At 42.2% G+C, this 13,225-nt stretch overlaps 1 protein-coding gene across 1 annotated transcript in view; it reads right to left on the bottom strand.

Moving 5' to 3' along the window:
* Nucleotides 1-12,546, bottom strand: part of TMEM150B (transmembrane protein 150B) — a 33,372-nt gene extending 20,826 nt beyond the window's left edge. The window contains exon 1 of the mRNA XM_066605775.1: nt 12,502-12,546. The gene's annotated coding sequence lies outside the window, so the exon portion shown is untranslated. The remainder of the gene's footprint in view (nt 1-12,501) is intronic.
* Between the last annotated feature and the right edge of the window lie 679 nt (nt 12,547-13,225).

Raw genomic sequence — 13,225 nt, 5'->3', positions numbered from 1 at the left:
CAATGGCGCTATTTAATGTACCATATAAAGCGCTGAAAAACTTTTTAAAAAATTCTAATTGGAGTACAAGGAAAAAAAAATGAAATGTTGCTATCTTTCGGTGCGTCTTGTTTCTATAGCACATACACTGCAACAAAAATAACGTGATAACTTTATTCTATGGTCAGTACAATTACTATGATAGCAAACGTATGTATTTTTTTCTTGCTGTACTACTTTTATTTTATTTTTTCAAAGATATTTAATTTTTTTAAATAATTTTTTCGATCTCCATCATCTGAGATCAATAACTTTTTTATTTTTCTGTCGACATAGTTGTGCTATGGCTCATTTTTTGCGGGACGTCCTGTAGTTTGTGTTGGTACAATTTTGGAATGCATACAACTTTTTGATCACTTTTTATTGCATTTTTTCTTGGATAAAGGGTTACCAAAAAGAGCATTTCTGGCGTACTTTTTTTTTCTTCTGATGACGTTCATCATGTGGTGTAAAAATGCATTACTTTGATAGATTGGACATTTACGGATGCAGCGATACCAAATTTGTATTTTTGTTTTATTATTTCGATTATTTAATTATAAATATGGCAAAAGGATTTTTTTTACTTTTATTATATTTTTTTTAATTGGTGAAACTTCATCGCTCCTTTTTTAACTTTTTTTTTAGTCTCCAGATGAGACAACAACTTGTGATGCCTTGAGCGCTTCTGCAGTATGATGTAATACCATAGCATTGGCCAGAACAAAGAGCTTAAATACACTATTCAGGACTTTGACATTAATGGCCTATTTTTATAATAAGACATCTATATTAAATCTGTAGTGGTCCGACTCCTGACACATCCGTTTATCAGTTATTTGAGGGGGCCACTTCATTGCTTACCGGACACAGCTCCCTACTGTTATGCTCCTTTTACATGGGACGACAGTCAGATAAACGACTGCATGAGCACTGACGTCACTGCTAAAGTCGTTAGTGCTTGTACAGAGCATTTACACTGATGGACTTCTCCGCTGGGCTCTTGCTGGCTTCTCGCTCAGCGCTTCACCTCCTATATGAAGCGCTGAGCGAGAAGTATTTCTAGGAATGATAAACCAGCGATAGTTTTTATGCTGACTAAAGCTGCATTCCCACGAACGTATATCGGCTCGGTTTTCACGCCAAGACGATATGCGTTGTCCTCATCTGCAAGGGGGCGGGAGGATGGAAGAGCCAGGAGCAGGAATTGAGCTCCCGCCTCCTCTCTGCCTCCTTTCCGCCCCTCTGCACTATTTGCAATGGGGAGAGGCGGAAAGGAGGCGGGGCTAATTATCAGAACTTAGCCCTGCCCCGTCCTGCCTCCTTTCATTGCAAATAGTGCAGAGGGGCGGAGAGGAGGCAGAGAGGGGGTGGGAGCTCAGTTCCTGCTCCTGGCTCTTCCATCCTCCCCCCCCCCCTGCACATGAGGACGACGTATATCGGCTCGGCATGAAAACCGAGCCGATATACTTTCGTGGGAATGCACCCTAAGGGTGCGTTCACACAAGCGTGTTTTTGTGTGTACATACGCACGCACAAAAACACGCTTCTATTTGCAACAATGCATTCCCTATGGTGTGTGCACATGTCCGTACTTTGCAGGTGCGTGCCTGCAAAGATAGGACATGCGTGCACCATAGGGAATGCACGCAATTTTTTCAATGGAGCTGCGGCTGCTGCCGGCGGCTCCATTGAAAACAATGGTCTGCCGACACCCCTGCATTCTTTTTTAGGGAAGGGCTTTACATATAAGCCCTTCCCTGAAAAAGAAACATTTTACTGTAAAAAAAAAAAAAAAAATGCAGGCATTCTCATCAATGGAGCCGCTGCTGCTGCCGGCGGCTCCATTGAAGACAATGGTCTGCTGGCACACCTGAATTGTTTTTCAGGGAAGAGCTTTACATATAGGCTCTTCCCTGAAAAAGAAAAATTTTGGTGTAAAAAAAAAAATTACTTACCTGTCCGCCGCTGCTGTGTCCCCCGCAGGGATGAACACATTTGCTGCATGCGGCAGATGTTTCCTTCATCCCTGCTAGTTAAAAGAATTCCCTGCTGCTACATCTGCCACATCTGTGGCAGATGCAGCAGAGGAATTCTTCAATTCTCTACCGCAGCTGTCACAGGTCAGCTGCGGTAGAGGATTCTGCTACCGGCAATTGATTTCAGGGAAGGGATTTAAATATAAGCCCTTCCCTGAAAATCAAGTAAAAGTGGTTTAAAAAACAAAAAAAATAGATACTCACCTCCCTTCAGCTGCCGAGGCTCAGCAGTGTCTTCTCCTGCTGTCTCCTGCACTGTGGTGCTGATCTATCAGCAGGCGGGGATTTAAAATCCCCACCTGCTGAAAGAGCTGAATGTGATTGGCTGAGGTGCTCAGCCAATCACAGGCAGCTCTCCGCGAATGAATGACAGCTGCCGGGGCTGAAGCGCTCAGCCAATCACAATTAGAGCAACCAGCAGGTGGGGATTTTAAATCCCCGGCAGCTGATAGCTCAAAAGAGCAGTGCAGAGTCGGGGACAGCTTCCCTGAAAAAGAATGCAGGAGGCCGGCAGAGCATTGTTTTCAATGGAGCCGCCGGCAGCAGCCGCGGCTCCATTGACAACAAGCACGGAGCTGTGTTCACATGTGTTTTTGCTTGTACCTAGGTGCGGATATATGTACGCACATAAGTACGCACAAAAACACGCTCGTGTGAACGCACCCTAAAAGTTAGCAATAATGACTTGTCAACAGATAGTATGCATTTTTTTTGCATTAACACTGCACGATTATCGCTCAAATTTGTTCGTTTTAACACATTTTAAGCACTAATCGTTACGTGTAAATGGCCCATTAGGGTAGCTTTACAAGGAACAATTATTCTCCAAACAATTGCTTGATAGATCAGGGATATTTGTTCCATGCAAACACGGCGGCTGATAAGGTATCAAGAGAGAATTTGTTTGCCAGTCGCTAATTGTTTCATTTCAGCAGATGAATACTGGCCTGGTGTAAACAGTTAATCATTCAACAACTAGTCAACCACTTTGCTGGGAGGGTCTCTCTATTTCGGGAGATAGTTGTGGTTGTAAAATCACCCTTTGTTCCATTCATTACAATGGGATAGCTGTGCAGTAAACTGTAATATCAGGCACAGCTGCCACGAAAAGTACATACTGCACCTGCTAAACAATGACTCGGCCCTCCAAGCAGGTGATAAGATGGGATGCTAGGAGTTGGATCTCCAATGATCTAATATTGTTGGCCTATGCTAGAGGTCCATTTACACGTAACGATTTCAAACAAACTAATTTGAGCGATAATTGTGCAGTGCAAAAAAAAAATAAAATCGCTCACTATTTATTTGCTAGTTGTTATCGCTCGCTGACTTTCAATCCACATAAAAATTATCACTGGATTGTGGGCTTCTTGTTCCATCCAAACGCTACCTGTCATCGCTTCACATAAAAGCTGAAGCACTGAGCGAGACGCCAGCAAGAAGTTTGCAATCCAGCGCCGAAGTCTGTCAGTCTAAACACTCTGCATGAAAGCTAATGACTTCAGCGCTGATGCAGTCGTTTAGCCGACTGTCGGACCATGTAAAAGGGCCATAAGGATAGACTTTCAATTGTAAAGTCCTGGATAATGCCTTTAAATACTGCTGTAGTAATTACATAAAATGATGTGCATGTGGCGAGAAGAAGGGCAAAGTGTAGCTTTTATCTGCTTACTACTATCAAGATTTCTATTTTTAAACTGGAATTACTATTTATAGGTATGCAAATTAGATGAGGACATAAATAATCAGCTGGCTTACAATGAAAGATGCAGCATCTAACAACCACATTACAATGTAAAAAGTCATTATTCAGGGTTTATTTTACCAGGCAGAGATAAAGGGTTGTTCCATCTAGACAACCTATTTCTATATGCACCATTAAGGGCTTTTACCCACCAGCCTTTTTTTAACGCTGCCATATTGCTGCGTTTTTTTCAATGGGACTTTCTGATGTTAAAATCGCATCGTACAAAAATCACAAAAGCACAAACTTGCGATTTTTGTGCAATGCGATTTTAACATTAGAAAGTCCCATTGAAAAAAACACAGCGATATCCCAGTGTTAAAAACGCTAGTGGGTAAAAGCCCTTAGACTCCCTGTCCACGGGTGAGGCGGAATATCACTAGCAATATTCCGCTGCTGGGGAGCAGGGGAGAGAACTGACAGTTCTCTGCTGTTAGCTTATCTGACAGATATGGAGAATCGCAGCAAATCGCGGCATGCCACGATTTGAGTCCCGTTAACGGAGAATCGCTATGATTCTCCGCTCATGGACAGGGGGACTGTGCTTTCCATAGCAACGCTATAGAAAGCGTGCACTGCGTTACTCGTGGCTGGATCATCGGCACAAGTAACGTAATGCAAGATCGTCCGTGGACAGGAGTCCTTAAGGCTGCATGCATCTTCTGCTGGTAATGCCAGGTTATTGTCAAGGATTAGAGAAGGCAACCCCTTCTAAGGGCTCGGTCAGATGAGCATCTTTTACACGCTGCTACAGCAGTGTGTAAACCACGCTTCTATAGCAACCAACAGGTTGCTGTGGAAGTGCTCACAGGGACCCTTTTTACAAGCACAGAATCTGTGCTTTTAAAAAAAAACAGCCAGCGAGTGCTGACTCGCCTGTTAACTCCATGGTGCGTGCTGCACGGGGTGCTTACCATAGGCTCCTCTGGGAACCGTGGAAGCAATCGGCCCACACCATGAATGTGTGAACAGGCTGCTCCACGGAGCTAGTGGCAGCCTGTTGACGCGCATAATCCCTGCATGTCAGCAGCGTGGTTTACACATTGCTTAGGAGCTGGGGCTTCGCATTCACGCCATGCTAGTTTGTTCACAAAGTCCTGTGAAAGACAGGCAGGAGCCCCCACAACAACACAGTCATCATCATCTTCCCAGCCATATGGCAGACATGGCCTCTTCTCCCTATGCTAGTCCAACAAAGCAGAGATAGAAGTTGGAATATCTGGAGGGACGACCCAGTGCAGGGGTGAATGATTTATTAAAGCTGCATCGCCCACCGTGATGGACATTTTTGATGATATTCCTGTTAATGGTGCCTCCATGAAAGTTATGCTAATTTCTCTCCAGTCCAACTTTACCCAACTCATCCAACCCCTCAACTCGGCTATCACTGAGGCAGAGAACAGAATCACTCAAGTAGAGACTAAAATGGTAGAACTTGCATCTTCGCATAACAACCTCATAGATGCACATTATACCCTGGATTCAGAACTTGACTGACTTAGAAACAAGGTGGTGGATTTTGAGGACAGGTCACGCCGCAATAATGTTAAGTTCTGAGGGATCCCTGAAATAATGTCTGCTGTAGAGCTAATGCAATATTTTATTATAGACGGGGCACATAGACTTCCCCGTCCTAAACATCTGTCAGAGCATGCTAAGAGACGTTTTGGTGCATATCCACTGCTTCCATGTAAAAGAGAAGCAATGGGAGGTGGCCAGGAAGCTAGACTTGCTACGCATACCATACCATGTGTGGTCTCTATTCACAGACCTATCTGCAGCAACTGTGGCTCAGAGACGACAACTGCTTCACTACAACACTTTGAGATAACAAAATTGCACATAAGTGGGGTTTTCCTGTACATCTTTTTACCTACAGCAACATTTTTGTGGTTACATCATTGGATGACTGGATTAACCTTCTACAACAATGGAATTTAAATGTCTCCCTACCGACTAAAGGCCCATTTACACGGAGCGATGATTGCTCAAAAATCGCTAAAAAGTGATAGTTTGAGCGATAATTGTTGCGTCTAAACGCACGTCCATCGTGCACTTTTCGTTAAATTCGTGCACTGATCGTCAAATTCAGGCAACCAAAAAATGGTCATTCAGCCTTATCTGCAGCTCTCCGGGGTAGTGCTGATAGCATTGTTTTCCACTGGAGAACAAAAGAACTGAAAGCAGATAAGAGCCCTGACGGCAGACAACTTGTGGAAGAGCTCCTTCAATATAGATAAACTTCAAAGCAACTTAATTCAAAATTATGAGAGGAAAGAATCAAGGTCCACTATGGTATTACTCAAAATAATAAATCTGTGAAGCTTTTGGCTTCTTGCCTTAAAGTCCAGCATCTCAAATCACAGATTCCGTCCCTGCTAGGTCGTAATAACAAAGGATAGCGTTTTGTAAACCCTATGAAGCAGGTATACCTGTGATAGCCGATGTGATTCACTAATCATCAATTTAGGGGTCGTAGCCATAATATCTTGTCATAGATGATACTCTATGGGGCCCAAGTCTCTTTCTCATTTTTCTTTGGTATAGGTAGGCAATTTTTCTAGCTCTTTCATTAGCAAATGTTTTATATAGTTCAGAGATAAGACCAGCTGAGCTTCCCACCAAAGCCACTATTTCAGCTATTGAATGGTGCGTTACCCGCAGGCCCATTCTCCTGTATTCGCCAACTCTTTTTGAAACACATGACGCAATTGTACGTATTCATACGTAGCTGGTCGGTAAATCAAACTCACATTATAGTACAGAAAATTGTTTTAAGTAGCCAATTGGCGAATATTTGTGGAATACAACGAATACCTTTATATTTCCACCTGCCAAAGCTCTCCAGACTAGCCAAGATTGACAGATATTGTGTATCCCAGATTGACGTGTATTGTAAAACCCCAACACATTAACCAAGGTTCTCACTTTCCACCACACCTTCTGCATCAAATATGTAGTCTGTCATTGTCAACTATGCATTTTAAACTTATGGGCTTTGAGTGCTTCTAGTAAAGCCTCTGACCCAAGGAACTGCTGCAACACATCTCTAATGGAGCCATGTTCCTCCAAGCCCCATCCTCTAAAATGTTATAACTAGGCTGTCAGAAAATATCTAGCTGGGTTTGGAAATCCCAGACCCCCATCATCCTTTTCCTCTGCAAGCTTTGAAATCTAATTCTAGCAGTACGCCCTTTCCACATAAGCTCATGTGTGTTGCTTTATAGAATGGCCTCTGAGGAAGCCAAATCGGACTATTTTGGAACACGTACAGGAGCTGTGACATCCAAATCATTTTAATTTAAATCTTTTCCACTTCAGTTGCTTTATCACATTTACCCTACTTAATATGTAATGTTGTCAATTGTTATCACACCTTGAAGGTTGTGTCCACTTTTGTTTTAAGGTTATTTATAGGTTGTTTCTACATGAAAAGTTGAGTAAGGCCAGGCTCACATCATTGTGTATCTCTCGTGTAGCAAGAACGCAATAACATGTACACCTACTGTGTGCCGCCAATCGCCATGAACTATCTTTGCGTGTATGCATGCATAATACAAGCCAAGATAGAACATCCTGCAAATTTTTTTGTGCATAAAAAACGCAGGTGTGAGTGGCCCAATACAAGTCAATGGGCTAACTAGCATCACAAGTTGCGTGCAACACGCAATTATAATACACCTGTGTGACACCTAACTCTGAAAATACATTGCATTACTAATCTTGTACTGGGCCTGAGTTACGCCATGCATTATTTTTCACAGCTACATTCACAACTGTTTTGTTGGAAACAATTAACACGCCTGTCATACATGTGTGTTAGGGCGCTTTCACGCGGCCGTATGTGTTTTTACGTTTTCTCGAGCGCGCCATAAAATTGCATGAATGGATGTTTTTTCGCACTCACGGCCAGCATTTTCTCGACCATTTACACGACCAGGCCCAACGTTTTTTAGCAAAAAAATATGCGTTGCACCTCGCAAAACCCTCGCTCTGCCAAAATCCTCGTGGTGCCTTCCAATGCCTATATAGAAGCACCTGTATGCTTTTCGCAGCATTGGATGCTACTAAAATGCCTTCCCCTCCTTTTCTTTGTCCATCTCTCATAGCCGCCGCCGTATATTGGGCAAAAAATAGTTCCAGAACTATCTTTTTGCCCAGCACACATGTGTTGGCGCGTATTTCAGTCGTGTATGTTCCATTTTTCATGGTCTAACGTATTTACGCGCTGTATATTCACCCTTTTGAACTGATGTATTGGAGACCAATGCCTCAGATGGTCGCGTATATCGGTCGGCTTTAAAAACGTGCAGTTTATGCACTCGTGTGAAAGAGCCCTTAAAGGCAGAGAGCAGAATCTGCTCTTTTCTTTATGTTCAGTATATGAAACATAACATAGCAACAGTTTTTTCCCACCAGTTCAGATAGAATTAAAATACATAGATGCAGCCTGCGGGAGGGGGATGCAGGATACACGTTAAGCACTGTCAATGTAGTAAAGAGCTAGTATTTAGGGATCCTCTGGAATATGTCTGACTAATTTATGAGTCAACAGAGGCCAAGAAATTAATGCATAAAAAGATTTTTCCATCTAAGATCCAAACAGTACAATAGTTGGACCCCTATACTACTGTGACTAAGCCAATTGATTGAACTATCACTGCATTCCTCTCTCATTAATCCGGTTTCTATCTTATTTCAGAATGCAATTCAGTAAGAGAATGCAGATATGCTGGTTTGGGTATTTTCAATATTTGATCTTGTATCTACTGTATATAGGCTCATCAATGCGTTTAATGATAAATACTATTGGCATTTCTATTAGTCAGAAGAGGTAATTGCAGTGGTTAGAGCTGCTAATATGCATTTATTGACATGAAGGTCTCCACCCGCAATCATAATACCCAGTAATAATCAGTTGCCTTAAGTATGTGAGGGAGAAGAGTGATGTTTATTGCATGACTAATGACTCAAACAAACACATTAATATTACTAATCATACGGTAACACCATTTACATTCTATACATACATTAAAGCACAAAAACTTTGTAAGTATGGATAAACTAATAGGAGTGGCCAGAAAAATATTTGCACTACGAGATCACACGTATCCCATAAAATAATCACGGACGCATAACGGGACAAAACGAAACCACTGACTTCAATGGATTAGAGTGGTTTCGTTTTCACTAGCCCTTTCCTGGGCCGTTAGTACTACGGTTGAGAAAAGATAGGACATGCACTATCGGGCAGTACCTATCTTACCATTTTTTTTCCTAACTCCTGCGCTATGGCGTTGAGTTTGAACGGCTCGGGAGAGGGGAAGAAATTTCCCTCATTCAGGCGCAACTACGCTCCGTACCAGCGAGGGTAATTGCGCCTCAGGTCACCTGAAACTGACCTCAGGGTGATTTCACACACAGTTAGGCAGCTTTCACAGGGCCGTGAAAATCGGCAGAGATTTGTGTGTTGTGAGACGCACAACTCTTGCACGAATAAGAACCTCATTGCGGTGCGGGAAAAAATCGTGACATATCCCATCCTTGGGTGTTCCCTCAGAACGCCCATTGTTGTCAATAAGCCGGCAAAGCTTTGCATAGCGTGCGAGGTGCACGCAAGTGCGATGCGACATTTCCCATTGAAAACAATGGGAAACACTCCACGATCCTCTCCCTTGACGTCTAGCATCACTACTTCCCAGAAGTGATACGAGGTGGTTTTAACACATCCACTGGGACATCGCATACTGGTGAGTTTCATGCACGAGTTCTGTCCGATAGCGATTTGGATGGAACATATTAGTGTTAATATCACATTGATTTCAATGTGTTTCTGCATATGAGTGAGTTTTCACTTGCAGCGATGCTGCGAAATTGAAAAATCGCTGCATGTCTTATTTGTGGGTGATTCCTTGTAAGGAATCGCCTCTTATTTCTTGTGGGATCTTGATTCGCCCTCGTATGTCATGCGATTTGCATGCGAGTAGGATGTGATTTTTACCACTGAAATCTACTGGACACTTGTAAATTTTCATGCGCCTGAAAAACATGCAGGAAAATTGCAAGTACATAGGCCGCCTGCAGACGGGCGGAAATTCCGCGGCGGGATTTCCCGCGTAATTTCCGCCCCTGGAAGCTGCCATAGGATTGCCTTAACAAGCGCAATCCTATGCAGACGGCCGTGATTTGCCGGCGCGAAATCTCGCGTGGCAAACAAATCGCGGCATGCTCTATTTCTGTGCGGGGCTCGCAGGTGAGTGACGCGCTGCTCTCTGCAGACGCTCGGGTCGGCTCCCGCTGTGAGAATTCTCGCAGCCGGATCCGACCCAGCCATCTGCAGGCGGCCATAGAAGCAATACATCTTTTAAGCAAAAACGCATCATGGTTACATCCAGAATCACAATTTTAGAAGCGCGTTAAGGAAGTGGTTATGTCAACCTAACCTTACATGTACAAGCACAAACAGAGCAGCGTATTACTAGAAGACCCATATAGTCCATGAAATGAATATCAGACAGTGACAACATTTTTCGAATGTGATAAATATAATTCTATTTCTAAATTTAATGAGGTCCGCATCTACCAAAATTAAAAAAAATACAAATTTTTCTGCATTGCTATTTTCCACAAACTTTTTAAAACTTTTTTTGATTTTTAAACCAACTTGCCATTTTTTAAAAAAGTGTATGGGATTTAGCTGGAGGAAGTATGACTGACAACAGTCTGTTAGTTTTAGGATAATTTAGGCCAGTTTCACACGGCTAAAAAATAAGGCGAGATTTGTGTGCTGTGAGACGCACAAATCTCACACAAATATGAACCCCATTCATTTGAATGAGGTCATACACATGGATCTAAATTCCGCCCCCGCCCCCTCCCATTGCAAAGAGCCAGTGGGGAGGAGAGAGGCAGAGAGCTGGTAAGGAGGAGGGAAGGGGGAAGACAGCTCAGATGGTAGCAAATATCGGCTGGCCGTGAAAACGGTAGCCGATATACGCTCCTGTGAATAAATCCTCAGTGTCATGTCGACTATACCAAATTTATATAGTTTTTTTTTTCCGTATTAAGTTAAAAAAAAATAAAACATTTGCGAAAAAAATATTTTCTGCCAGCGTAACTTTTAAATTTTTCTGTTGATACAGCTGTGTGAGGGCTCGTTTATTGCAGGGCGCACTGTAGTTTCTATTGGTACCATTTTGGAGTGCATATGATTTTTTTAATCAATTTTTTAATTACATTTTCTTTTAGAGACAGGGTAAGCAAAAAAGGGTAATTCTGGCATTGTGTATTTTTTTCTGATGACGTTTACCGTGTTGGATAAGATCGCCAATACCATAGTCCTGGAAAACCCCTCTAAAGTCCAGTCAAGGACTACAAGGGATTGCACAGCAAATTCACAAAGTGCTTCCCCACTTACTGGTGGGAGAGGTAGACCTGTGTTTTCACAATGACACTAAGGCTGCTTTCATGCACCAGTAATTGTGAGCCAAAACCAGGAGTGGGTCCAACAAACAGAAAAGCCACAAAGCTTTCCATTAGACCTTTCTAAGCAGGTTCCATTCTTGGTTTTTGCTCACATTTACTGATGCAAATTACTGACCCCAAGTGTCATGTGAAGGTGGCCTAAGGCTGGTTTAAGACGAGCGTACAAAAATGTGTCCATAATACAGATATGTTTCAGAAGATATCACATCCATATGCTATTTCATCTATATTTTCCTCTGTATTTTTATTATTTTCTATTGGTCAAATACAAGATCAGTATTTGTCCAATAGAAAACAATACAAATTTTAAGGCAAGTATGCAAAAAACAGATTGTGCTGCATTCTCGAAAAACTACCCTAAAAATATGGCCATATGATTACCCCTATAGATTTACCTTAGCTCTGTATTATGGTCCCCTCAACATGGACCTAATATGGAGCAACAATGCTCGTTTGAAAGCAGCCTAAGGCCTCATTCACATGACCATATGCTTTTCTACGTTTGGCCGTACGCCGCATTTTTTTTAACATGAGTGAAGAATTGTCATGATCGGGTCCCAATCTTAATTAGCGTTTTTCCGTTTTTCCATTTACATGGGCGGCTGCTAGATAGCTAAGGCTGAGTTGAGGTTTGGGTGGCAGTGTAAAACACATGGAAGAGCCTCCAGCATTGTGTAGTGTTTTTCTATGTCATTTTTAGTAACATTAAATTGTGTCTTTGTGTCTTTTTGTTCAAACATTTTATAGATTTTTGAAGTCTTATTGAGAACCCACAGAGAAAAAAATGCAAAAAATATATACCTAGAGGATGCTGCATCTTGATAAAAAGAACACTGATCCACCCCCCCCCTCCCAAAAAAAAACAACTAAATCACTTGTCATGTATACATTTTCATGTGGTGGGTCTGTTTTAGCAGACACCCTTCATAAAAAAAACTGTGAAAAATGCAATATGCTGCCCACAGATGTTTCTGAACCCACCCCACAGAGGAGGATTAAAAACTGATTGTAACCAATCAGATGTGACCCATAGTTTAAAAATCCTCAACAGAAAAGAAGTGCCTAACTGATGATTTAGGAGGATGGCTGACTTTACATATGAATGTAGAGGAGCCAGCATACATACCCAGTGATATATAATAATAATATAATATAACTTAAACATAAATCTAAAACGTCTTGGTCCATGGATTTGCCATGTAGGTTCAGACATACCTTGTGCTATTCTCCCCAGGTTTTCCTTCTTTCACCTGCCCAGTGAATCAGTCTAGCAGTTTGGTCGCATGCTCCCTGGGTTGCACCAAGTAATAGTACAAGGCACACCCACCTGATGACACAGGTACAGGAGAAAAGTCCATGATCTGCTCTGTAAATTAGTTCCTGTTGTAATTACAGGTGAGTCAGGGTCAATCAATCAAGTTCAGAATAGGTGACACTATTTATTAATACCCAGAGAAGTAGATTGCTTTACACTTGGTACATGTGCGATAAGGTGTGAACTGCTTTCATGACATGATCATTACAAATGCCAGGAAGCTAAAATACAGGAGCTACAAAAGGGTTTACATGACTTACTGGACCTGGATATAAGACATCCCTCATACTCGCACTGTCCTTTCATATTTCTTTTAACTACAAGAAACAAAATGCTAATTTGACCCCCATTTTCAGTCAGTTATGGAGACATGTGGTGACGTAAACCAACACATTGTGCCATTAAAGAGGTATTACGATTTGGGCAAATAAAGGTTATTCATAGGGAAGCTGTCACCGGCCCTGAGCACGATAAAGTAACTCATGGTGCTGTTAGGTGAGGCGACGATGGTTATACTCACCTGCTTCCTGGTTCTCACAATACTGACTGCCGAGGTCAATGTGCCGGATGAAAATCTGACTCTCTTCATAGTACCATGTCAGATTTTCATCCAGCATGTGGACT

Source organism: Eleutherodactylus coqui, chromosome 6 (assembly GCF_035609145.1).
Source record: "Eleutherodactylus coqui strain aEleCoq1 chromosome 6, aEleCoq1.hap1, whole genome shotgun sequence".
NCBI lineage: Eukaryota > Metazoa > Chordata > Amphibia > Anura > Eleutherodactylidae > Eleutherodactylus > Eleutherodactylus coqui.
Note: the sequence above shows the minus strand (reverse complement) of the source record. Positions and strands in the feature narration are given on the sequence as shown.